Genomic DNA, 24,567 nt, shown 5'->3' with positions numbered 1-24,567 from the left:
GAGTAAGTGCACAGTGACTCCTGTTGTTGACTTTACCAATTGACACTCCTGTCTATGGCATCAGTAACCTCCCTATGCTCCAGTCATGAGTTTCCAAGGCTATGGAAGCCCTCTGAGTTCTCCGACTCTTATCTTGTTTAGACAAGGTCATAGTCAAAGTGGAGGTTCTCTCCTCCCTTCAGAGAAAGGTACCTCCTTCTTTGAAGACCTGTTCTCTCCACTGGGATCTCACTCACAGAGATCTTTTGCCAGAGTGTCTTGGCTTTCCATGCCTGAAATACTCTCATGGGCTTTTCAGCCAGATCCGAATGCCTTTAGGGCTGATTCTGAGGCCAGAGTGCTATTTAGGACATCTGCCATTCTATGAGTCTGCTGAGTATCTCACTTCCCATGTTGGATCACTCTCCCCTTTATTTATTCTATCAGTTAGTGTTAGCAGGTACTAGACTTGTATATGTGCTCCCTTTGACTCTTAGTCCTTTCATTATGATCAATTGTGAACTGAAATTGATCACTTGGAATAGTGAGATGGCATTGGTACATGCCACCTTGATGGGATTGAATTGGAATCCCCTGCTATGTTTCTAACTCTACCATTTGGGGCAAGTCAGCTTGAGCATGTCCCAAATTATACATCTCTTCCCTCTCTTATTCCCACTCTTATGTTTAACAGGGATCACATTTCAGTTAATTTTCAACACTTAAGAATAACTGTGTATTAATTACAGAATTAAACCAGTCATATTAAGTAGAACAGACAAAAAAACTACTAAGAGGGATAAAGTATTAAGTTGTTCATTAACAGTCAGGGATATGGCTGATCAGGTCACCATTTCTCATAGTGTCCATTTCACTTCAACAGGTTTCCTTTTTGGTGTTCAGTCAGTTGTCACCGATCAGGGAGAACATATGGTATTTGTCCCTTTGGGACTGGCTTATTTCACTCAGCATGATGTGTTCCAGATTCCTCCATTTTGTTGTAAATGACTGGATTTCGTTGTTTCTTACTGCGGTATAGTATTCTAAAGAGTACATATCCCATAATTTCTTTATCCAGTCTACCGTTGATGGGCATTTAGGTTGGTTCCAGGTCTTAGCTATTGTGAATTGAGCTGCAATAAACATTAGGGTGCAGACCGCTTTTTTGTTTGCCAATTTAAATTCCTTTGGGTAAATTCCAAGGAGTGGGATGGCTGGGTCGAACGGTAGGGTTATCTTCAGGTTTCTGAGGAATCTCCAGACTGACTTCCATAGTGGCTTGACCAGTTTGCATTCCCACCAACAGTGGGTTAGTGTCCCTTTTTCCCCACATCCTCGCCAGCATCTGTTGTTGGTAGATTTCTGCATGTGAGCCATTCTAACCGGGGTGAGGTGAAACCTCATTGTGGTTTTGATTTGCATTTCCCTGATTGCTAATGACCTTGAACATTTTTTCATGTGCCTGTTGGCCATTTGGATTTCCTCTTTTGAAAAATGTCTATTGAGGTCCTTGGCCCATCTCTTAAGTGGGTTGTTGGTTTTGTTTTTGTGGAGTTTCTTGATCTCTTTGTAGATTCTGGTTATTAACCCTTTATCTGTTGCATAGTTTGCAAATATTTTTTCCCATTCTGTTGGTTGTCTCTTCACTCTCCTGACTGTTTCTTTTGCAGTGCAGAAACTTCTCAATTTGATGCAATCCCAATAGTTGATTTTGGCTTTGACTGCCTGTGCCTCTCGGGTCTTTTCCAGAAATTCTTTGCCTGTGCCAATATCTTGAAGGGTTTCTCCAATGTTCTCTAATAACTTGATGGTGTCAGGTCGTAGATTTAGGTCTTTAATCCATGTTGAGTGGATTTTTGTGTAAGGTGTAAGGTAGGGGTCTTGCTTCATGATTCTGCACATGGAAATACAATTTTCCCAGCACCATTTATTGAATAGACTGTCCTTGCTCCAGGAATTAGTTTTAGATCCTTGATCAAATATAAGTTGGCTGTAGATGTTTGGGTTGATTTCTGGTGTTTCAATTCTGTTCCATTGGTCTATCCATCTGTTTCTGTACCAGTACCATGCTGTTTTGATTACAACTGCCCTGTAGTATGTCCTGAAATTTGGGATTGTGATGCCTCCGGCTTTGTTTTTGTTGTACAAGATTGCTTTAGCTATTCGAGGTCTCTTGTGCCTCCATATAAATTTCAGCACCATTTTTTCCAGATCTGAGAAGAAGGTCTTCGGTATCTTGATTGGTATTGCATTGAATCTGTAAATTGCTTTTGGGAGAATGGACATTTTGATGATATTGATTCTTCCAATCCATGAGCATGGAAGATTTTTCCATTTTTTGGTATCCTCTTCTATTTCTTTCTTTAAGGTTTTGTAATTTTCATCGTAGAGATCTTTACCGTCCTTGGTTAAGTTTATTCCAAGGTATTTGATTGTTTTTGTAGCTATTGTGAATGGGATTGATCTTAGAAGTTCTTCCTCAGCCATGGCATTGTCTGTGTATACAAAGGCTGTTGATTTTTGTGCATTGATTTTATACCCTGCTACTTTGCCAAACTCTTCCATGAGTTCCAATAGTTTCTTAGTAGAGTTCTTTGGGTCCTCTAAATAAAGAATCATGTCATCTGCAAAGAGGGATAGTTTGAGTTCTTCCTTCTCAATTTGTATCCCTTTAATTTCTTTTTCTTGCCTAATAGCTCTGGCTAGAACCTCCAGAACTATATTGAATAGCAGTGGTGAGAGTGGACATCCCTGTCTGGTACCAGATCTCAGTGGAAATGCTTCCAACTTTTCCCCATTCAATAGGATGTTGGCTGTGGGTTTTTCATAGATTGCTTTGATTGTATTGAGGAATGTTCCTTCCAAACCCAGTTTGCTTAGAGTTTTCATCATGAAAGGGTGTTGTATTTTATCAAATGCTTTCTCGGCATCTATTGAGATAATCATATGGTTTTTCTTCTGCAGTCTGTTAATGTGGTGTATCACATTGATTGTCTTGCGCACATTGAACCATCCCTGCATACCAGGGATAAATCCCACTTGGTCTGGGTGGATGATCTTTCTGATGTGTTGTTGCATTCTATTGGCGAGAATTTTATTGAGGATTTTTGCATCTATGTTCATCAGGGATATTGGTCTGTAATTCTCTTTCAGTGCTGCATCTTTTTCCGGCTTAGGAATTAAGGTGATGCTGGCTTCATAGAAAGAATTTGGGAGGATTCCCTCTTCTTCGATTGTTCTGAATAGTTTGAGAAGAATTGGAGTTAGTTCTTCTTTAAATGTCTGGTAGAATTCAGCAGTGAATCCATCTGGTCCTGGGCTTTTCTTTGTTGGGAGGGCCTTTATTACTGTTTCAATTTCTGTCTCAGTTATGGGTCTGTTTAGGTTTTCGATGTCTTCCTGGTTCAATTTAGGTAGGTTGCATGTGTCCAGGAATCTATCCATTTCTGATAGGTTTCCCTGTTTGCTGGAATACAAGTCCATGTAGTAATTTCTGATGATTCTTTTTATTTCTGTGATGTCTGTTGTTACATTTCCTTTTTCATCTCTGATTTTATTGATTTGGGTCTTTTCTCTTCTTTTTTTAGTTAGTTGGGCCAATGGGGTGTCAATTTTGTTTATTTTTTCAAAAAACCAGCTGCTTGTTTGGCTGATTTTTTGTAATGTTTTTCTTGATTCAATCCTGTTGATTTCTTCTCTGATTTTAATTATTTCTCTTCTCCTACTAGATTTGGGTCTGGTTTGCTGTAGGTTTTCTAGATTCTTGAGGTGAATTGCAAGCTCATCTATTTGGTACCTTTCCAATTTCTTGATGTAGGCACCTATTGATATAAACTTTCCTCTTAACACTGCTTTTGCTGCGTCCCATAAGTTTTGGTATGTTGTGCTGTTATCCTCATTTACTTCCAGAAAGTTTTTGATTTCTCTTTTGATTTCTTCTATGACCCATTGTTCATTCAGGAGCATGTTGTTCAATCTCCATGTGTTTGCGTATGCTCTAGGGATTCCTGAGTTGCTAATTTCCAACTTCATTCCTTTATGGTCTGAGAAGGTGCATGGTATGATTCTAATTCTTTTGAATTTGCTGAGACTTGCTTTATGGCCTAGTATGTGGTCAATCCTAGAGAAGGTTCCATGTACTGCTGAGAAGAATGTAAAATCTTTAGCTGTAGGATTGAAAGTTCTGTATATATCTGTTAGATCCATTTGGGCTATAGTGTCATTTAAATCTACTGTATCCTTGTTGATCTTCTGTCCTATTGATCTGTCTATTTCTGAGAGTGGAGTATTGAAGTCCCCCAGTACTATTGTATTGGGGTCTAAGTCTCCCTTTAAGTCCGTTAATAAATCTTTTAGATAAAGTGGTGCCCTGTAGTTAGGTGCATATACATTGATAATTGTTATATCTTCCTGTTGTATTGATCCCTTAATCATTATGTAGTGCCCCTCTTTGTCTCTCTTAACAGTTTTTGTGGTAAAGTTTATGTTGTCCGATATTAAGATGGCTACGCCCGCTCTTTTTTCATTTCTGTTGGCATGGTATATCTTTTTCCAGCCTTTCACTTTCAGTCTGTATGGATCTTTGTTGGAAAGATGTGTTTCTTGTAAGCAGCAAATAGATGGGTTTTGTTCCTTAACCCAATCAGCCAATCGGTGTCTTTTAACTGGACAGTTCAGGCCATTCATGTTCAATGTGACTAATGATAAGTGGTAACTTTGCCCTGCCATTTGCCAAAGATAAGTTCTAATATATGCTTTGAATTCCCTGTGATCTTTGGCTGTGAGGTTTCCTTCCTTGGTTTCCTTCCTTTACCTTCTTTCATATTGATGACCGTGTTTCTGTGTTTCTGTGTGTAACACATCTTTAAGCATCTTTTGCAGGGCAGGACGAGTGGCAACAAATTCTTTCAATTTCTGTTTGCTATGAAAAGTCTTTATTTCACCTTCATTCACAAATGATAGCTTTGCAGGATATAATATTCTGGGCTGGCAGTTTTTCTCTCTTAGTACCTGGGCTTTATCTCGCCATTCCCTCCTAGCTTGTAGGGTTTCTGATGAGAAGTCAGCTGTGAGTCTGATTGGAGATCCTCTGAGAGTAATCTGACGTTTCTCTCTTGCACATTTTAGGATCTTTTCTTTATGTTTCACTGTGGAGAGTTTAATTACAACGTGTCGTGGTGAGGATCTCTTTTGGTCGTGTTTATTAGGGGTTCTGTGAGCTTCCTGTACTAGGATGTCTCTGTCCTTCTCCAAACCTGGGAAATTTTCTGCTAATATCTCACTAAAAAGGCCTTCTAATCCTTTCTCCCTCTCCATGCCTTCAGGAACTCCTAGAACCCGAATGTTGGGTTTTTTAATAGTATCCTGAAGATTCCTGACAATATGTTTTAGATTTCTAATTTCCTCTTCTTTTCTTTGGTCTGACTGTATCCTTTCCTGTTCTCTGTCTTCTAAGTCCGATATTCTCTCTTCTGCTTCACCCATTCTGTTTGTAAGGCTCTCTATTGTGTTTTTCATTTGATCTATTGAATTCTTCACTTCAGTCACTATCACAGTTTCCTGTTGTACTAGTTGTTTCATTTCATTTTGATTCCTCCTTAATATTTCATTTTCACGAGAGAGATTTTCTATCTTGTCCATTAAGGATTTCTGTTGTTCAAGAATTTGTTTTTGAGAACTTCTTAATGTTCTTATCAATTTTTTGAGATCTGCTTCTTGCATTTCTTCTATGTCATCATCTTCATAATCTTGAATTGGGGTGTCTTTTTCATTTGAGGGCATCATGGTGACTTCCTTGTTTTTATTACCTCGGTTTTTGCATTTGTTATTTGGCATATTGGAGATATTTGGTTTCTTCACTGTGGTGCTTTTTTTTGTTATACTATGACTCTAGGTTAAGTGGACTATCTGTTTTTGATGGAGCCTTAGGGCTTGAGATGGGTGTGGCCTGAGAACTCTGTTTGGGGTGCCAAAGGTGACACTCCCAGGTTAGGCGTGGTAAATCTCTCTCTCTCTCTCTCTCTCTTTTTTTTTTTTTTTTGATTCAAAGGGGAAGTAATTCCGCACAGCTGAACGAAGTTGGAGGTAGTTAGCAGGCAAATGATATACCCACAGGAGCCAGAGATCGGAAGCTCTTTCCCGAGGACCACACAGGGAATCTGTTCGGCCCTCAGAGTGGGCTCAAATTCTCCTTCAGTCTCCCACTGGGTTGCCAAAGTTACGGAATTGTAGTGTCTCTGGAGAGTGCTCACGTGAATTCCGTGAGTTCTCTCCCCCACCGTCTCTTTTTTCACAGTCTCAGTTCAGTAGCACCACAAATTTACTAGGTCCTAATCTCCTGTTAATTCGCCCTGCCCAGAGTCAGGTTTTTCTGCTAGGCTCAGGGCCGGTGCAGACCTGAGGTCGCTCTGCTTATGACGTATGTCCAAGATGGCGTCTGCTCTTTGTCTTGCTCGCCCTTGAGAGGTGAGCGGAGAGAGAGAAACCCGTGTCCGTACCAGTCACCTTTTTTTTTTTTTCCTCTCTCTCTCTTCCAGTTAGCCTGAAGTTCCCCCCCACCCCCGGGGGGTCGTTCCCTCTAGTCTCCTCTCTCCGCTTGCCTGCCGGTGTCTCGGGCTATTGAGGTTCGGCTCACCTCGCGTTCCAGCGCTGGTGTGTTGAGTCTGCCGCTGGTGTCCCGAACTGTGGGCTCCCACGCTCTCCATGCAGGTCCGCTGTGAATCACGCGTTCCGGAAGAGTTTCTTCTGCTGTTTCCTCCCCTACTCTTCCTTGAACCTGCAGTATCTCCACTTTTATTAAACTATCTCTCCCCAAACTATCGGTGTGCTCCCTTCCTATTCCGCCATCTTGCCTCCTCTCCTAATATTTACCAGCAATTGGCTCTTACTGATTTTGATTACTATGTATTCCTTAACCAACCGAGAAACTGGATCAATTTGCAGGGAGGCATCCCTAACCCAATAGTTTGTTTTTGATGCAGTAGCATGACCACAGGATGCTTCAGGACTCTTGGTTTTTCAGGAAAAGAATGAAGAAGGCCAATGAGTGACCAGTTACCTCTTCATTTACGTGAAACTTGATCTGCAGATCTTTTACTCAGTAGCTAATTTATAATGCAACTTTTTAAAAGAAAACGATACTACAACTGTGAACTTCAAATGTAATCTGCCGTTCTGAAAGAATGCAATTGGTGGCCACACAGCATTAATTCTGTGTGTGCAAAATGCTCAGGATGGACACGTCTGTAGAGGCACAGAGTAGAGTGGAGTTTGTGTGGGGCTCAGAGGAAAGGGAGTAGAGGTGATGCCTACTGGTTGGGAGCTTCTGGGGCTGGTGAGAATGCCCTGACCTTGGAAGCCACTGGAATGTACACTTCAACAAGTGAGTTTTATCATATGTGCATTATGCCTTCCTAAAAAGTGCTGCACACAAGGCCTTGGGCCCCTGCACTGCAGAGAGAGATTTTTTTTCTGCCTGTGCTCATCGATCCGAGAGCAGGCTGACATGCAGACTTGCTGACATTATCGTCTGTCACAGGGAAGGGCGTATGCATTTCTGTTGTGCAACCTGTCATGTTGCAGCACCAGCTAATTAGCACATGCGTCAGTGCACATAGTTGTCATTTCTGTGGCGAGACACTTTACCTCACTCTCTCCGTGTTTTTCCGGAACACAACATGTTGTTAGCCAGATTCACTCCGCTGTACAACAGAGCCCTTGAACTCATCCTCCCATTAGCCGTAAAAAAAGTAGGCAACCCTGTCATTTGGGATAACCTGGATGGAAGTGGAGGACGCCATGTAGGCCTGTCTCAGAAGACATGCTGCAAACATGTAGGTCCAGTGGAAGCGGGGATAGGAACGGGGTCAGCAGGTCAGGAAGGTGAGTGTTGGGCAAATGCTAACACAGTCTTCTAGTTGACAAAATACACGGGGGTTCTAGCATATGTGTTTTAGAAGCACTTTATGTTGAAGATGCCTAAGAAGTAAAAGCCTAGAAACCTAAAATGTCTTGGTTTTCCGTTAAGGACGTTTGTCCCCAGCACACTTCTGCTAAGATTTTAGCCTAATGATTGCTCGTCTCTGCTCAGCTCCCCGGCCCCTCCCTGCAGCGGCACAGTTCCCAGGGCAGAGGATCTCTGAATCTCCTCCCTGCTCCCCCAAGGCTTCTGTCTCCCATCCTGGGAGCACGGGTCAGGAAGTACCGTTCCCACAGCCAGTCCTCTACTCTACCCTTCCACAGTGGCCTGATTAGCCTTTTGTTCTTTTCTTTCTTTCTTTCTTTCTTTTTTTTTAAACAGGCAGAGTTAGACATTGAGAGAGAGAGACAGAGAGTTGGTTCACCCCCAAGTGGCTGCTAAGGCCAGTGCTGTGCCAATCCGAAGCCAGGAGCCGGGAGTCAGGTGCTTCCTCCTGGTCTCCCATGTGGGTGTAGGACCCAAGCAATTGGGCCATTCTCCACTGCCTTCTTGGGCCACAGCAGAGAGCTGGACTGGAAGAGGAGCAACTGGGACAGAATCCGGCACCCCAACCGGGACAAGAACCTGGGGTGTTGGCGCCGCAGGTGGAGGATTAGCCTAGCGAGCGGCAGTGCCGGCAGTCTTCCTTCCTTCCTTCCTTCCTTCCTTCCTTCCTTCCTTCCTTCCTTCCTTCCTTCCTTCCCCTCTCTCTCTCTCTTTTGATTTTTATTTATTTATTTGAGAGACAGAGTCACAGAGTGAGTTAGAGACAGAGAGATAGGTCTTCCATCCGCTGGTTCACTCTCCAATTGGCCGTGATGACCAGAGCTGAGCATATACGAAAAGCTAGGAGCCAGGAGCTTCTTCCGTGTCTCCCCGGCAGGTGCAGGGGCCCAGGGACTTGGGCCATCTTCTACTGCTTTCCCAGGCCATAGCAGGGAGCTGGATTGGAAGAGGAGCAGCTGGGACTGGAATTGGCGCCCATATGGGATGCCCACCGTGCCACAGCGCCAGTCCCAGCCCCCTGTTCAGCCTAAGTAAAAATGCAGCAGGGAAATGCCCGTTGTGTCTCTGAGGAATGTTTTCCATCTAATTCAGAGGAAATCATCAAGGGTGCAATACCAAAAATGTGCAAGCGTGGGAAGAGCGCCCAGGAGCTGACTTGGAAGCAACGTGCAGATGCGCCTGGTGTACTCTGTGTTAAAGAAGGCGGTCGTATATTCTAAGATTTTTACTAATTTAAGAAGCTTTGCCAGTGCTTTTTCTTTCTTGAGAATTCAGGTAAAATTAGCTTCCTCTCCAGGCAGAATTTGAATACATTATATCATAATAGTTGTCTTTCATATAATAAATCAATTTACATTTTTTCTTATCTAAAAAATTTCACCAGACAATGAAGTGTATGTTAAGTCGTAGAACCAGGTTTACCCAAAATTAACAGCGATTCGCCAGTACAGATGGTGGTAACGTTTCCATTTTTTCCCCACAGCTTATAAAGAATGCTGGACCAAAATGAAATTCACAGAAGATAGCAGTTACAGCCAGTCTAGCAAAAGCCTCAACAATTTCTGTTTAAAGAGGAGCTGATTTTAGAGCAGTAGCTAGACCTTGGTGTGTGAATGTTTTATATGTATATGCTAGTCTTTGTTCAAATTCAAGTGAACAGGAAACCAGCAATGTCTTATCAAGCAGTAGAAACACACTGAAAGTGTCTCTCTCTCTCTCTCTCTCTTTTTAAAAGGTTTTGTTTATTTAATTGAAAGGCAGAATTATAGACAGAGACAGAGAAAGAGATCTTCCGTCCACTTGTTCACTCCCTAATTGGCTGCAATGGCTGGAGCTGTGCCGATCTGAAGCCAGGAGCCAGGAGTCTCTTCTGGGTCTCCCACATGGGTGCAGGGGCCCAAGGACTTGGGCCATCTTCCACTGCTTTCCCAGGCCACAGCAGAAAGCTGGATCAGAAGAGGAGGAACCAGAACTCGAACTGGTGCCCATATGGGATGCCAGCACCGCAGGCAGATGCTTAACCTACTATGCTATAGCACTGGTTCCCCAAGTCTCTCATTTTTTTTTTTATCTCCTTAATGTTTAAAAGCACATTTTGTAATGAACATTTCCACTTCTTGGATTGTTCTAAAACTGGGAACTTTGCAATTTTTGTCCAGTGCATTCTACACTAATTATAATCAAGTTACGTGTTGATAACAGTCAAAACATGCTTGTGGAGTCGCCCCCTGTTACCTGCTCGGCCTCTGAGGACAGCCCAGGCAAACATGTCGTTCCTGGCCTTGAACGCCTGTGTTCATCAAACCAAGGCTGGTACGTTTCAAATTGCCAACCAAATGCTACCTGGCTGCTCACCGTGTTTTTATAAGCTGATTCCAAACCCAGCTTGTGAGGATAGAGAAATCCTATTATAGCTATACTTTAAAGACAGCGCCTAATGGATAATTTCATAAAACATTATCGATTCCAGACATGCTAAAAATGAGTTGTGTCATCAATTTGTGTTGAAAAGCCCTTTTCACTGTATACAAATAATCGTTACGAGTGTACAGGCACCATAAAAAGCCTTGATTTATAACAGTCACTGCTTGTGCCGTACAGGTGGAAAATCACACACACTCAGCATCCTACAAAGAGTGCCCAAGGGGGATGTGTTGGTTTTTATGTTTGCTTGTGTTGTGCTTATTTATTATTATTTTTTTAAGACTGAGCAAAGTTACTCAAGCAACTAAATAGACTTCCTTCCCTAGTAGTGGACACACAAGCACGAAACATCAGGGTATATTATCATTTCCATAGACAAGCACATGGTGGACTTAACAGTTCATGCAAAGTGGAATTAAATGATGTTTAGTTTGGTGAAAAACTTTTTTGAAATCCATGCATAGCTTTTCCATAATATGTCCTCTCATGGACTTTTTTGATGACCCCTTGTGTACTAGGATATCAGAGGGTCAGACCCTCTTCCAAGGGAATGTAAGACTTTGAGGAAAGACTGAATCTGTCCCGTTCACTGCTGCATTCCCAGTGCCTAGAAAGTGCACATAGTAGGTGCTCACTAAATACTTGTGAAATTCATACTACGCATTACGGGCAAGTTCAACTGAAATTACCTTTGGTATTCTAATATTTAAATAGATTATGGAATCATTTGACAGAGAACTGCTATGAAAATTGTAGGCCAGAAGTGTTGGCTAAAAATCTTCATTTTCTCTGTGAGCTGCTGCTTCTTATTTATCTAGTGGTCTTTGGTGGCTTCAAGATTACTAAGAATCGTGAAAAAGTAGGTATGTCATGATTGTCCACATTTTCCTTGAATTTGGGGCTAATATTATCAAGTGCTGTTTTGATGTTTTTAACTTAATCTTTGTGAAAACGACTGTTTTGGGGGCTGGAATTGTGGCATAGCAGGTAAAGCCGCCATCTGTGATGCAGGCATCTCATACAGGCACCAGTTAATGTCCCTGGTGCCCTACTTCTGATCCAACTCCCTGCTGATGGCCTGGGAAAAGCCGCAGATGATCCAACTGTTTGGGCCCCTGCCACCCACGTGGGAGACTTGCATGAAGCTCCTGGCTCTTCACTTTGGCCTGGTCCAGCACTGGCCATCGAGGCCATGTGGGAAGTAAACCAGCAGATGGAAGATCTCTTTACCTCTGTCACTCCTTTCTCTGTAACTCTGACTTTCAAAATAAATAAATAAATCTTTAAAAAAAATGAAAACCGCTGTGTTTAGCACTCCAATAATTACTTTTATTTGATTCCATGGGAAGTCAACAGGGAATCCAAACTACTGTTAAATCATTGTACCTGTTCACCTTTAGAACCATGAAATAAGATACATTTCCCTTACTGTAAAAATAATTGAATATTTAATCCATACACGGTGAAATACCACTCAACCATAAAGAAGAATGAAAACCTGTCTTTCACAACAAAATGGGTACTTGAGTGCAATTGGAGACCCTTATGCTTAGTGAAATAAGCTGGTCCCAAAAGACAAGTTTCATATGCTTTATCTAAGTTGTGGTAATTAATATATAAAGCACAAAAAGTGCAATGGATAGGAGTGAAATTGACATCTTGAAACCTGATTAGTATTTATTGTCTTTATCTATACTCCCGAAGAACCGTGGTCTGTCTCTCTGCTTACTTGTTGAATTATTTATCTAGTGGAGGATTAAGCTTCTGATTATAAAGTAAATAGGAAGTAGATCATCAGAAAAATTGAAATAAAAATAAGAAACAGGAGGAAAGAGGGTGGATGTATCATAATGTTCTTAAAACTGTGTATATGAAATGCATGAAATCTGTTCTATTCATACAAAGAATTTAAAAACATTGAGGTTGCATTCAGTTTCCTAGCATTCACTATCTGAACCCAAATGGTCACCAGCTTTTGAATTACATGGGGTCCACTGGTTCCGATTACGCCAATCTTTAGTATTTCTCAATTCAGTTTCAGCGCCCTCGTCTAAGCACACGTAGCAGGTGCAGAGTTGCATGCAGGACTCAGCTGCAAGGGATTCTGGAAAATGTGCCTGTAGCCATCCTACCCTCCTAAGTGTAAGTCTGGAAGGGCACCAGGCACATTTGCTATCTGTGTGGTTGTGGTTGCTATCTCACATACCTGAGGTGGAGGGAAGAGACAGAGACATTCCACAGTGGTCAGGCCAAAGCTGGGAGCTGGGAACTTAACCCAGGATTCCCACGTAGGAGTCAGGAACACGAGTACTTGGCCATCACCCCTGTCCTCCCAGGGTCTGCGTTAGCAAAATGTGGGATCAGGGCATCCTAACAACTCGGCTAAATGCCTGCCCACACTTGTCATTTGTCAACTGAGAGGCCCCTGTCTCTGACCAGGCGCCATCTCTGTGTTCCAGACACGATGCAAGGCCAAAGTCCTCTCTGTTCTGCATCCTTCCCTGGTGCCACACTCCTGTTTCCAACAGCATCGAACTCAGACCTCATTGCTCAGGAAGTTCTCGTGGGCCATCCAGAGCTGCAAGGGAGGAGGGCAGAGGGCAGGGGCTCTGCTCCGTCTCATCAGCCCACGCGGAGTGTGGGAGTGTGTGGTCTATTCAAGCGCCAGTCAAGAATCAAAGAAGCAAAAGACGTGTTCAAGGACCCCTGCTCTCAGGAACCACGCATTGCAATCATATGTCCCCTTCAGGGGCTGTGCTGTGGGCTCCGAGACGTGTGGGACTGGATTTCAGTGACGGCATCTGGCAGGAGATGTTGCCCAGGGCCTTCCCAGCTTGGCAGTCTCAGGGTGAACCCTGACTGAGTGGAGCTGGCCCCAGAGGGTTAGCAGTCTCTGTAAAGGAAAGCGAGACATAACTCTGCTGCCCAAGGCAGACGGAAAGCACATGAGCTGGTGTAACTTCAGTGTGCAGTGACCGTGTAATTTTTCTTCCAACCAGGACACTTTGGAGGTGAAAGTTACACTGTTTATAGCCATGGTACAACAGAAGGCTGGGATATATGGTCACTCTAGGTGGAAAGGAACAGAGTCCCTGGAGAATTTATAACTGCAACCCTCTTCTTAAGCCAGTTTCTAACATGTGTCGACACTGCCACAAGTCAGCGAGCAATCTATGCAGGCAATTTAACTTCCAGAAGTCTCAGGGAGCAGGCGACCCGAGGAGCCTGCAAAGACAGGCGTTCCTCCTTGGAGGCAGCTTCATAACTAGGCTGAAAGGATTTACACACACACACATGCACACACATGCACACACAAGTATAAACATACACATATATACACACTTTCACACACATATACACATGCACACACAAGTATACACACATACACACATGCACACACACATAAACACATACACAAATATAAACACACATATACACACTTTCACACACATATACACATGCACACACATACATACATACACAAGTATAAACATACACACATATACACACTTTCACACAATACACACATGCACACACAAGTATAAACACACATGCACACACACATAAACACACACATAAACACATACACACATATACACACTTTCACACAATACACACATGCAATGCATATGCACACACACATACACTATATATATACACATAGACACACACATAGACACACATGCACACATTCACACAGATACACACACACACTGGATGTGAACTTAGGAACAAATATCAGGGAACACACCAGGAATAAATTTTGAGTGAAAACAGCAGAAGAACCAAGAATGAATAAGACCCTTTTTCCAAAAATTAAAAATTTTCCATGGAATGCAAGACAAAGAGGTAAATGTGAAATCTTCAGCTAATTATTAATTCAGTAACACAGACATTTGAGAATTGGTCATTTGTATAGCAGCAATGGCGTAATTACAAGGCAAATAAGACAAAATACAATAAGTAAAAGTCACTAAAGAAACACAAAAGTAATGGAAACAGCTACATGTGATTACACTGCTAAATGCAAACCTAATAACTTTAAATAATAATTTAAAAATTGAATGAAATTATTACCTAGGACAAACTAAATGTGTAAAGTTGATTTTAGAGAATGAGATCTAAAATAGAAGTTAATAACATTTTTCTAAGAAAACAAATACTTTCCAAATAGAAACAAATGAATGCATTAGAACACATTAATGTCCTGAAGGAGGAAAAGCAATATCTTGATGGAGGCTAAAAATCTAATTGATAAAATTCTACATTTTCCTTGATGAAAGCTGTTTAATAAATTAGGAATTTGCAAGCATATATCTCAAATCAAAACCCAGCAGATGCTTAATGGTACAAGACAAGAAATATTTATAGGGGCTGGCACTGTGGCATAGCGGGTAAAGCCGCTGCCTGCAGTCCCGGCATCCCATATAGGCACTGGTTCAAGTCCTGGCTGCTCCACTTCTGATCCAGCTCTCTGCTATGGCCTGGGAAAGCAGTGGAAGATGGCCCACGTCCTCAGGTTCCTGCACCTGCATAGGAGACCATGAAAAAGCTCCTGGCTTCGGATCAGCACAGCTCTGGCCGTTGCAGCCATCTGAGGGATGAACCAGCACATAGAAGATCTCTCTCTCTCTGTCTCTGCCTCTGCCTCTCTGTAATTCTTCCTTTCAAATAAATAAAAGTAAATCTTTTAAAAAAATCATTTTTAAACAGCTCAGAAATTAATCAGCCAGTAACACTGATCCTTTATTATTATTTGAGACAATTAGCTAAAAGAATATACTAAAGAGAATGCAAAGAAGTGCAATAAAATACCAGAAGTGGGAGCATACAAGATTCCCAAGTAATAAGGAAAAAATCCAAGAGAATGTGCAAAATGTAGATGGTGTGATAACACAAGAAAATGTAGCAGATGGGTTGAAAAACTAATATATAAAAGCAATAGGCTGTATTATACAAGCAACATCCATTTAGAAATGTGAAAACTTAGGAGACTTCATGTCCAAAACCATCAGGAAAGAAGAGTGGGAGAGCATGTTCCCTCCCACTTGGATTGGACAGTAAATGATTTTTTTTTGACAGGCAGAGTGGACAGTGAGAGAGAGAGACAGAGAGAAAGGTCTTCCTTTGCCGTTGGTTCACCCTCCAATGGCTGCCGCGACCAGCGCACCGCGCTGATCCAAAGCCAGGAGCCAGGTGCTTCTCCTGGTCTCCCATGGGGTGCAGGGCCCAAGCACCTGGGCCATCCTCCACTGCACTCCCTGGCCACAGCAGAGAGCTGGCCTGGAAGAGGAGCAACCGGGACAGAATCTGGTGCCCCGACCGGGACTAGAACCCGGTGTGCTGGCGCCGCTAGGTGGAGGATTAGCCTAGTGAGCCGCGGCGCTGGCCCAGTAAATGATTTTAACAACTCCTCCCTGCCCGGCCCATGCAGCACAGCAATTCCCCCTGCTGCTGCTTATGATGCACGGAACCCTGCTCTCCACCTGAGACAAACTCAGCCTGAAAAGCCTGCTGTGGCGGCAGGGGCGAGCCTGCGTCCATCAGAGAACAGCACACAGGTGTTCACAGCATCTGCATCTATGGAAGCCCCACAGCGGGAGAGGCCCAAGTGTCCATCAACAGCAGAACGGGATGCGCACTTGGATGCACTGGCATCTTCCCCAGCAGCAGAAAGGAGACGGAGCGGTGACCGCTACCTGTAACAGGGGTGCCCCTCTCAGCAGAAGAAACCGGAGGAAGACTAGAAGTAAAGAGATCAGCCCGAGCAGGCCCATTTCGTAGCCTGGACCTGGATCAGGCAAAGCCAGTACACAGCGATAGAAACGGAAGCGTGATGGCAGCCAAGGTGCAGATACTGACTTCGAGGGACAGTGGGAGGCTTTCGGGTGGGAAATGACCTATGTCTTGATTTGATTGGCAGTTACATGAACACAAAGACACATTTGCATAAGGGGTGTGTGTGTGTATCTATAGAGAGCCGAGCACACACATGTATATGTGACATGTATGTGTATATGTGCTGGACATGTGTACTCAGAGCTGAGCACACATTGATGAGAAGTTGTCTTTAGGCTGCCTTTGATGTTGTTTGGGAAGATATTTCTGTGAGTTTTCCTGGCAAACTCTGAACATCTCAGCGCATGTTTTCTAACGGACAAACAAAACCAATTCTTCCAAGACTTCCATCTAATTTAATTTGTAGACTAGAACTCAACACAACAAAATAACAGACCCACCAGTGGCGTGTCTGAAGAATAGTATCATTTTGTTCTTTTTCAAGCCCTAAGTGTTAAATGGTATCTGAATACTTTATGTCTTTGAGTCTGAGTTCTGCTTTAGAGCTTTGTCAATGCCTAGAGCTTTATGAGGAATTACATCTTTGCAATGTAACCATATATCACTGCTTTTGTTAAATCACACATCCCACAGTGTTGAAAAATGCTCATATTGTGATTTCTGGTGCCTGTGCTCAGAACTGCACAGTGAACACACACACACACACACACACACATACATAGGTTATATATAAACAAGATGGTAAGATGATAGATACACTTTTATATTTGACTTTAGTTTTTTTCTGTGTCTTCAAATCTTAGATATGATTTCAGGCCATTCTGGGGGATTCTGGAAGAGCTGAGATTTGCCTGTGTTTGTGTGCATTCCACATTGCAGACCCTGCTTACTTCTGAACCGTGCCCTGTGCTGCAGGAGGCTGACCTGCAAGGGTGAATTAACAAGGAGTCTGTAGTTGGCCTAAACCGGGAAGCCCCAATCGCGTGGATGGGGTGAGGGAGGGAAAGTACGCTGGGCTCTTCTGCTGTTGCCTCCTGCAGCTGCTGCAGGCTGGTTGGTGTGTTCCTCCCCCTAAGACCAGATCCTTACCCATTATCCCTCTCCACATGGCTCGGCTCACCTCTTGGTATTCCAGGGACCACGTCCTCCTGGCACCTCCGGGTCAAGGAACAGAGACACTTTGTTATTGGTTTCCTAATACCCTGCACGCAGCTTCATTAACACCCCTGTACTTCCCTCACTTCTTCCCCTTGACAGTGCCACGGATTTCTCTCTAGGTCTCTGACGGACTTAATGCCAAGATGAGCATATGAAGTTCACAGGCAGATGTCTAAGTAAGTTTTGAAGGGTTATTCTTTTGTGATCATTAGTGGTGTATCTGAGTTGGAAAAATAAGAATTAGATTTCTATGAGCAAAATAGTAACAACAGGAAAAAAGTTCTATTGACTTAGCCCCTGGAGGTATGAGGTTTGCCCGAGAATCTACGGAGTTGGTGAAATCAGTGATCACCTGATAGCTTTGTGAAGCCCAGCAGAGTGTGGAACCAAGCCTCAGGTAACTAAGGGAAAGCAAAGAAAACCTGAACTCAGACCCACGGACCTCAGCATCACGTAAGTCTTGTTTATCTTCCTGCTGCTTCTTAGTCTGATCTTCCTGGTTTGTGTACACCCAGCCTTTCTTTCCTGTCTCTAATCCCTAATATTCTCCATTCTGGGGCCTTACTCTTTTCCAAGTGGGGTGATGCTTTCAAACCAGAATTTTTAAATGTGGTGAATGAACCAGGGGGCTATGGTCATTCATTCATTGAAAACAATTTGTTAGTCATCAGACTGATACAATAGTCACAGAACGATAGCTATCTACAAGACACTCACAAGCAAGTGCAGCACACACAAACACAACCAAGCAAATGCACAACTGAACTTCCGTGGAGTGAGTGTGATAAAGACTCCTTGTGGCATCATGTGAGGGATGGAAGAACTGTGAACTCGATCTAAGCTGAGACATAGAGACAATAAAATATGAGAAAACTTTAGTTAAGAAAACGTAGAGGCCAGTGCAGTGGCTCACTTGGCTAATCCGCTGGCACATCGGGTTCTAGTCCCGGTCGGGGCACTGGATTCTGTCCCGGTTGCCCCTCTTCCAGGCCAGCTCTCTGCTGTGGCCTGGGAAGGCAGTGGAGGATGGCCCAAGTGCTTGGGCCCCTGCATCCGCATGGGGGACCAGGAGAAGCACCTGGCTCCTGGCTTCCGATCAGTGCAGAGCGCCGGGCGCCGGCTGTAGCAGCCATTTGCGGCCAGCGCGCTGCGGCCAGCGCACTGCGCTGATCCGAAGCCAGGAGCCAGGTGCTTCTCCTGGTCTCCCATGGAGTGCAGGGCCCAAGCACTTGGGCCATCCTCCACTGCACTCCCTGGCCACAGCAGAGAGCTGGCCTGGAAGAGGGGCAACCGGGACAGAATCCGGCGCCCCGATGGGGCCTAGAACCTGGGGTGCAGGTGCCACAAGGCGGAGGATTAGCCTATTGAGCCATGGCGCTGGCCTTGAATTTAATTTTGAAAGTTTAGATTTTACCTTGAGGTTTCTGAAGTTCAAGAATGAGACTTACTTAATAAATATCATTTACAAGCTTATGATATGCTGGACTTTTGTTCCTGAAACAGGGGATAGACAAGTAAATAGACGGAGATTTGTGCTGGAACAGAAATTTTGGTTTCATCAACACATAAATGATATTTAAAGAAAGGGACTGGGTAAGCTTGACCAGAAAACTTATACAGAAGCAAGTGGGGGAAGCCTTGAGCAGAGCCGCAGGGAGCATCCGACTCCAGGGATTAGGAGAAGGCGAGAAAGCAGCAAAGGATCTGAGAGGCAGCCAGAGGTGGAAGAGGTTAATTACAAGAGGAGGAAAGTGAACAGAAAATTGGAGTTTAAAAGAAGGGAACGGTCATGTGCCAGATGCTATAGAGAGGATGGAAAAGAACCCATTGATTTTCCTATCGATTTACCATTGATTGTATTGACAAATTCACTGGAATAGAACAAAAGAGAGAGATAGGTTCAGTTATTCACGGAAGGTCATGGAGAGATCTCTAGGTGGCAGGTCCTCTGTGAGGTGAGTTGCAGGGCAGGGAACACAATCAAAGTCCCCCTTTGTGATCTGCAGATCTGCATCTGAGTGGCTCAGAGACATGTGACACGTCAGAAAGAGAGAGACACTCTAACGTAAGGATGGTGTTTTACGTCAGTGTCCAGGGAAGGATTCTCTGACCAAGTGTTGTCTGAGCAGAACCTGAGGGCGGTGAGGAGCCGATATGTGCAGGTATCCAGGAAGATGGACATCCCAGGCAGAGGAAGCAGAAAGAACAGAGGTGAGACAAGTGTGTGAGGGCCGGGAAGTGGAGCAAGAGCTGACAGAGCGAGTGAGGGAAAGAGTGGCAGGGAACGGGTGTGCTAGGCACTGGGCAGCCCAATCACAAAGAGACAGAGGATGGTCCTGATGGGTCTTGGATCCACTCTTGACAAGGTTCCAGCAGTATAGTTCTCAAAAGAACCACAGTGTGCAAAATTCAACAATAGAAACCAGGGAGCTATGGGAAATACATTACTCAAAAACTCCGTCAGTGACACAGAAAAAAAAAATTGTACCTACTGAAAATGTTATCACGGTTTTCCATGCTAAGTGGCTAAGAAATGCATAATACTATAATGAGTATGAGACAGTGTGTTGATAAGGACCTAAAGTTGCTCGTGGAAGAGGGTCTAGGGAGGGCTCCTGAGATGCTGTAAGGCCCAGGAGGGGTAACTCGCAACTGCAGGAACGTTGCATCAGCAGTGTGTGGACAGTGCGGCTCATCAGGTGGGGTGACCTCAGGTTCAGGGTAGATCTGGGGAGCACATACCTGCGTGGATTTTGTGCATTGCTGCACAGCTGTGTATCTGGGAGCAGGTGTTTTTGCATACCTCCGATGTTTCCTGCAGATAAAATCAGGCATAAACAAAACATAAAATTCACACGAAGCTCAAATTGTTCCCTAACATGTCAATCATGTAGCAGGAAATTTTAGTTTTCAAAACAAGTGTTGTAGCAGAACTGACTGCACTTAATCGTCTTTGATCCTCTATGCACATGTTTGAATACTGTGCAATAAAGGTGTCTAGACTATTGGTTCTGTACTCTGGCCATTAAGTCACTTAGGACCTTAAAAAATAATTAGTGTTGGGTCAGCCATGGATGACATCAAGCTGTGTCCCTGTGCATGGATTCTGAGAGCATTGTTTTAGGCCCTAATGATTCCCATGTCTGAGTGAGACTGAGAACAACTGATTTAGATACATTTATAAACAAGCAAATTATAGAGTTATGTACTTGTTTCAAATTAACATACATGGTATTACACTGTGAATCTCACTGTGTTTTCTTTGTAGTGCCCTTGAGAGCTCTCCATGGTGCTGCCTAGTTTATTACATGCATATTCACAGCATCCCTGTGTAGGTATTTCCTGCATCTTGTTGATCTGCTACAAAAGTAATCCTGCGTTACCCCCAACATCTGGTTTCCCATCAGAGCTTGGCCTCGCCCCCTACTCTTCCCTGTTGATGAGGTTCCTGGTTCATGTCAACAACACAACCAAATCTCACTGAATGAGTTTCTAGATTGTTCTCCAGGGTGACTACTGGCTCAGACATCCTGTTAAAATGATTCTCTAGAGGCTCAAGCTTTGGGGTCAGCTTGTGGCCTTGGGCTCCTGACTCCTTTTTTGTTTCGTTACCTCTGGCAATTTCATTCATTTTCTTAAGAGCCACAGGTATTTTTTTTTTTTTTTTGACAGAGTGGACAGTGAGAGAGAGACAGAGAGAAAGGTCTTCCTTTTGCCATTGGGTCACCCTCCAATGGCTGCCACCACTGGCGCCCTGCAGCCGGTGCAGCACACTGATCCGAAGGCAGGAGCCAGGTGCTTCTCTTGGTCTCCCATGGGGTGCAGGGCCCAAGCACTTGGGCCATCCTCCACTGCACTCCCTGGCCACAGCAGAGGGGCCTGGAAGAGGGGCAACTGGGACAGAATCCGGCGCCCCGACCGGGACTAGAACCTGGTGTGCCGGTGCCACAAGGTGGAGGATTAGCCTGTTGAGCCATGGCGCCAGGATAGGTATGTATTGAAAGATTGAATGTGTCCAAAATTTGCAGTGGCATTCAGGATTGGTATTCAGAATATGCAGGCCTCTGTATTAGTGGAAGCAAAGTTTTAAAAATAGTTTGTCCATTTCCACTATTTCCATTGCAATAGACGGAATCTTATCTGGGGCAGCAATTACCTTTTTTTTTCCTTAAGATTTATTTATTTGCTTGAAAGTCAGAGTCACAAAGAGAGGGGAGATAGAGAGAAAGGGAGGGACAGAGAGAGTCAGGGAGAGGTGGTTTACTTCTCAGGCAGTGTTATCAGCCAGGACTGGGTCAGGCCAATGCCAGGAGCTTCTACCAGACCTCCCTGCTGGGTGGCAGGGACCCAAGCACTCAGGCCACCACTGCTCTTCCCAGGATGTTAGCAGGGAGCTGGATCAGGAAGTGGATTCTGGAAATGAACCAGCACCCACATGGGCTGCTGGTGTTGCAGGTGGGGCTTTGCCACCTACACCACAGTGCAGGCCCCAGCACTGACCTCTTAATGATGACCAGACATCGGCTCCTTGTACAACCTTTTCATCTGTGTAGGCTTATTTTGTGTCCTCCTGTCTAATTTTAGGCTTAGCTTTGTAAAATTCTTCTTCTGTCTTTGTAGGTTGATTCCTAGACAATTTTAGACTCTGAAGCTGTAAATGCTCTCGTGTTTCTCATCTTATTTTCCAGCTGGTCAGACTGCTGCCATACACAGCACTGATTCCGAACGCTGTGCATGCGTCCAGGAATCTCAGTAAGCCTGATCATTCTGGAGGGTTTTGTCCATGCTTCTGGGTTTTCCAGGTAAATATTTACATGTTCCTATGTGCACACATGAAGACAATTTCATCTCTTTCTTTCAAGAGCTTCAGCTGATCCTTTCTTTTTCAGTAGCGAGCTGGACATTGTCTACCCATAGGAAGGATGTTTGTCTTTTCCTCCACCTTAGAGGCAGGGTTGCTCCTCCTTCCATGTGAAATGTGATGTTTTCTTTACGCCCTTGCAACCTGTATGTAGCTTTAGCAAGTTCATAAAGAGTTCTTGTAGAGCTGGCATTTTCAAAGACGGTTTTTCCCAATATAATTATGAAGTAAAGCCTATCAAAACTCTTATAACAACCCTAAGATGGTTTTGTATTTTTTCTATTTCAAAGCATTATCAGTGAACACATTTACAATGTGAAGCCATCTTTAACTTTCTAGCATAAACTCTATTACTTATTCCTATGTACACTTGAATCTGGGTAACAAATACATCTTGGTAGCTAATGTTTTGTGTAGAAGTGTGTCATCCATGCTAATACATTTCACAACCCCTATTTATTTTTAAGATCAGGATTCAACTCATGATTTTACTTGTTTCCTATATCCAGACCCATTTTATCGTCTTTTCTATTTTCTGTAGCATTTACATAATAGAGGAATTTCTTGAAATATTGGCAGATTTCATCTGTAAAACACAAGTTCCTATAACTGTCATGTGTTTGATGTGTGTGTCTATGTGCACACAAGCTCATAGAGATGAAAATATTTGGAATTTCATTGTAAGGTTTTTAATCATCATTGGTCAAAACAAAACAAGCTTTTCTATTTCTTGTTATGCCTTTTTATATATTTTCTAACTCTTTTGAAAACTTTAACCACTTAAGTTTTCAAATTCTTCAGAAATGGTATGAATGTCCACCAGGAACCTTCCAGGGTGAATAATCAGTGGCTACTTCTTCCTAAGTCTACTGTATCTGTACTTAGGGAAGAGCAGTAGAGGCAGAGAAAAGGCTAGGAATCTCAATAGACACATAGCAAGACCTGGCGACTGTATTATTAGTCATACTGACCTGAGCAAAGTCAAGTTCTAGTGCAAATTGTGTTTGGTGCCACATTTAGTCAGGGGTTTAGTTGATGCCTAAGTTAAGGAATTCATTGTTCTGACTTGAGTACTTAGTTATCTTTATTCTCTTTCATTCCAGTTACGGGATGCTTTTTAGGCAAGTACACTTCCTAATAACTCAGTATTAGCCTGGTTTTTATACTTGCTTATCTTTAAAACACTACTTCGCTGGTAAGATTTTTAAAAGGATAAATAATATCAGGCATTAAACAAAATTCTAAGTGTAAGCTTTGGATGGTAAAGATAATATTGTGAGTTAACTATTGAATTATTTTCTAATCTTTTGTTTGTTTTTGTTTTCTTCATGTATTCCATTATCCCTCAATTAAATGATGGAATATAATGTGTGTTCACTTAAGTTGTACATTGTAAGAATTTGAACGAGTAGTCTGCTGTAATTTAACATGCAGTATTAGCAATCCAGATATTAATCAGGTAGCATCAACAGAATATATAGAGATCCTCAAAGAAAAATCAACAAGACATTAAGTACGCCTATAGATGATCTTGAAGAAGGTTAATAACCTCGTCTTTAAATCTTTTGATCAGAAAGCAAGAAACTGATCAAAACAAAAACTAAGCAAGCAAAAGCTTGGAGGCTCAACAGGACAAAGGACCTAGCCACAGGCTTCCCACTGCCCAAGCCCCAGCCTGCACTCTACCCCAAGAACAAGTGAAACCAAACAAGAAGATTCTACAAAGGATGTTGATGAAATCTCTGAGAAATTTGGAGTGTGGATGATAGATGATTACAGTCAAGTTTCATATCCAGGGCAAAGGTGGCCTTGCTAACTGTGACGTGGTTACATGAGAGAATGGGGACTCCCTTGCTTCAGAGACACACTGAGGACAAATCTCCTCCAAGGAGCTGTGCAGGCGCAAGCAGACTGCGACAAATGCTGAAAAGAACGGTGGGTCTGGTTAGAGCTTATTTAGCAGGTCTTGTACATGGTTTTCCACTCGTTCTATTGGTATGAAACTATTTCAAAATAAAACCAAAATAAAAATTTGCAAAAAAAAACTTGCCTTGTCCCCTTTGCCCATGTTATGGGAAGCAGGCAGTAGGGGCCTCTGGGACAGAGGCGGGGACACAGTTTGGGAGTCAGCCTGAGCCTCACCAGTGTCTCACATCACCGGAGCCCGGGTGAGATGGAAAGTGGGTGCTGATAACTAGTACTCAAACAGTATTTTTCACTTTATGTTTCTGTGTGGGAGCAAACTGTTGAAATCTTTACTTAATGTATGCTAAACTGATCTTCTGTATATAAAGAGAAACGAAAATGAATCTTGATGTGAATGGAAGGGGAGAGGGAGTGGGAAAGGGGAGGGTTGTGGGTGGGAGGGATGTTATGGGGGGGG

The 24,567-nt window shown here is 43.3% G+C and overlaps 1 long non-coding RNA gene across 4 annotated transcripts in view; it reads left to right on the top strand.

Moving 5' to 3' along the window:
- LOC138843675 (uncharacterized) overlaps positions 1 to 24,512 on the top strand; it is a 63,953-nt gene extending 39,441 nt beyond the window's left edge. The window contains exons 2-6 of one of the 4 annotated variants that reach the window (XR_011378603.1): positions 12,402 to 17,499; positions 19,330 to 19,534; positions 20,592 to 20,654; positions 22,012 to 22,125; positions 23,758 to 24,512. This is a non-coding gene — a long non-coding RNA (uncharacterized lncRNA). Of the gene's footprint in view, positions 1 to 12,401; positions 17,500 to 19,329 lie in introns of all 4 variants that reach the window. The other 3 variants (XR_011378602.1, XR_011378601.1, XR_011378599.1) reach the window with 3 other exon arrangements.
- The last annotated feature ends 55 nt before the right edge of the window (positions 24,513 to 24,567 follow it).

Source organism: Oryctolagus cuniculus, chromosome 9 (assembly GCF_964237555.1).
Source record: "Oryctolagus cuniculus chromosome 9, mOryCun1.1, whole genome shotgun sequence".
NCBI classification, from domain to species: Eukaryota; Metazoa; Chordata; class Mammalia; order Lagomorpha; family Leporidae; genus Oryctolagus; species Oryctolagus cuniculus.
This window is presented reverse-complemented; position numbering and strand designations above follow the sequence as displayed.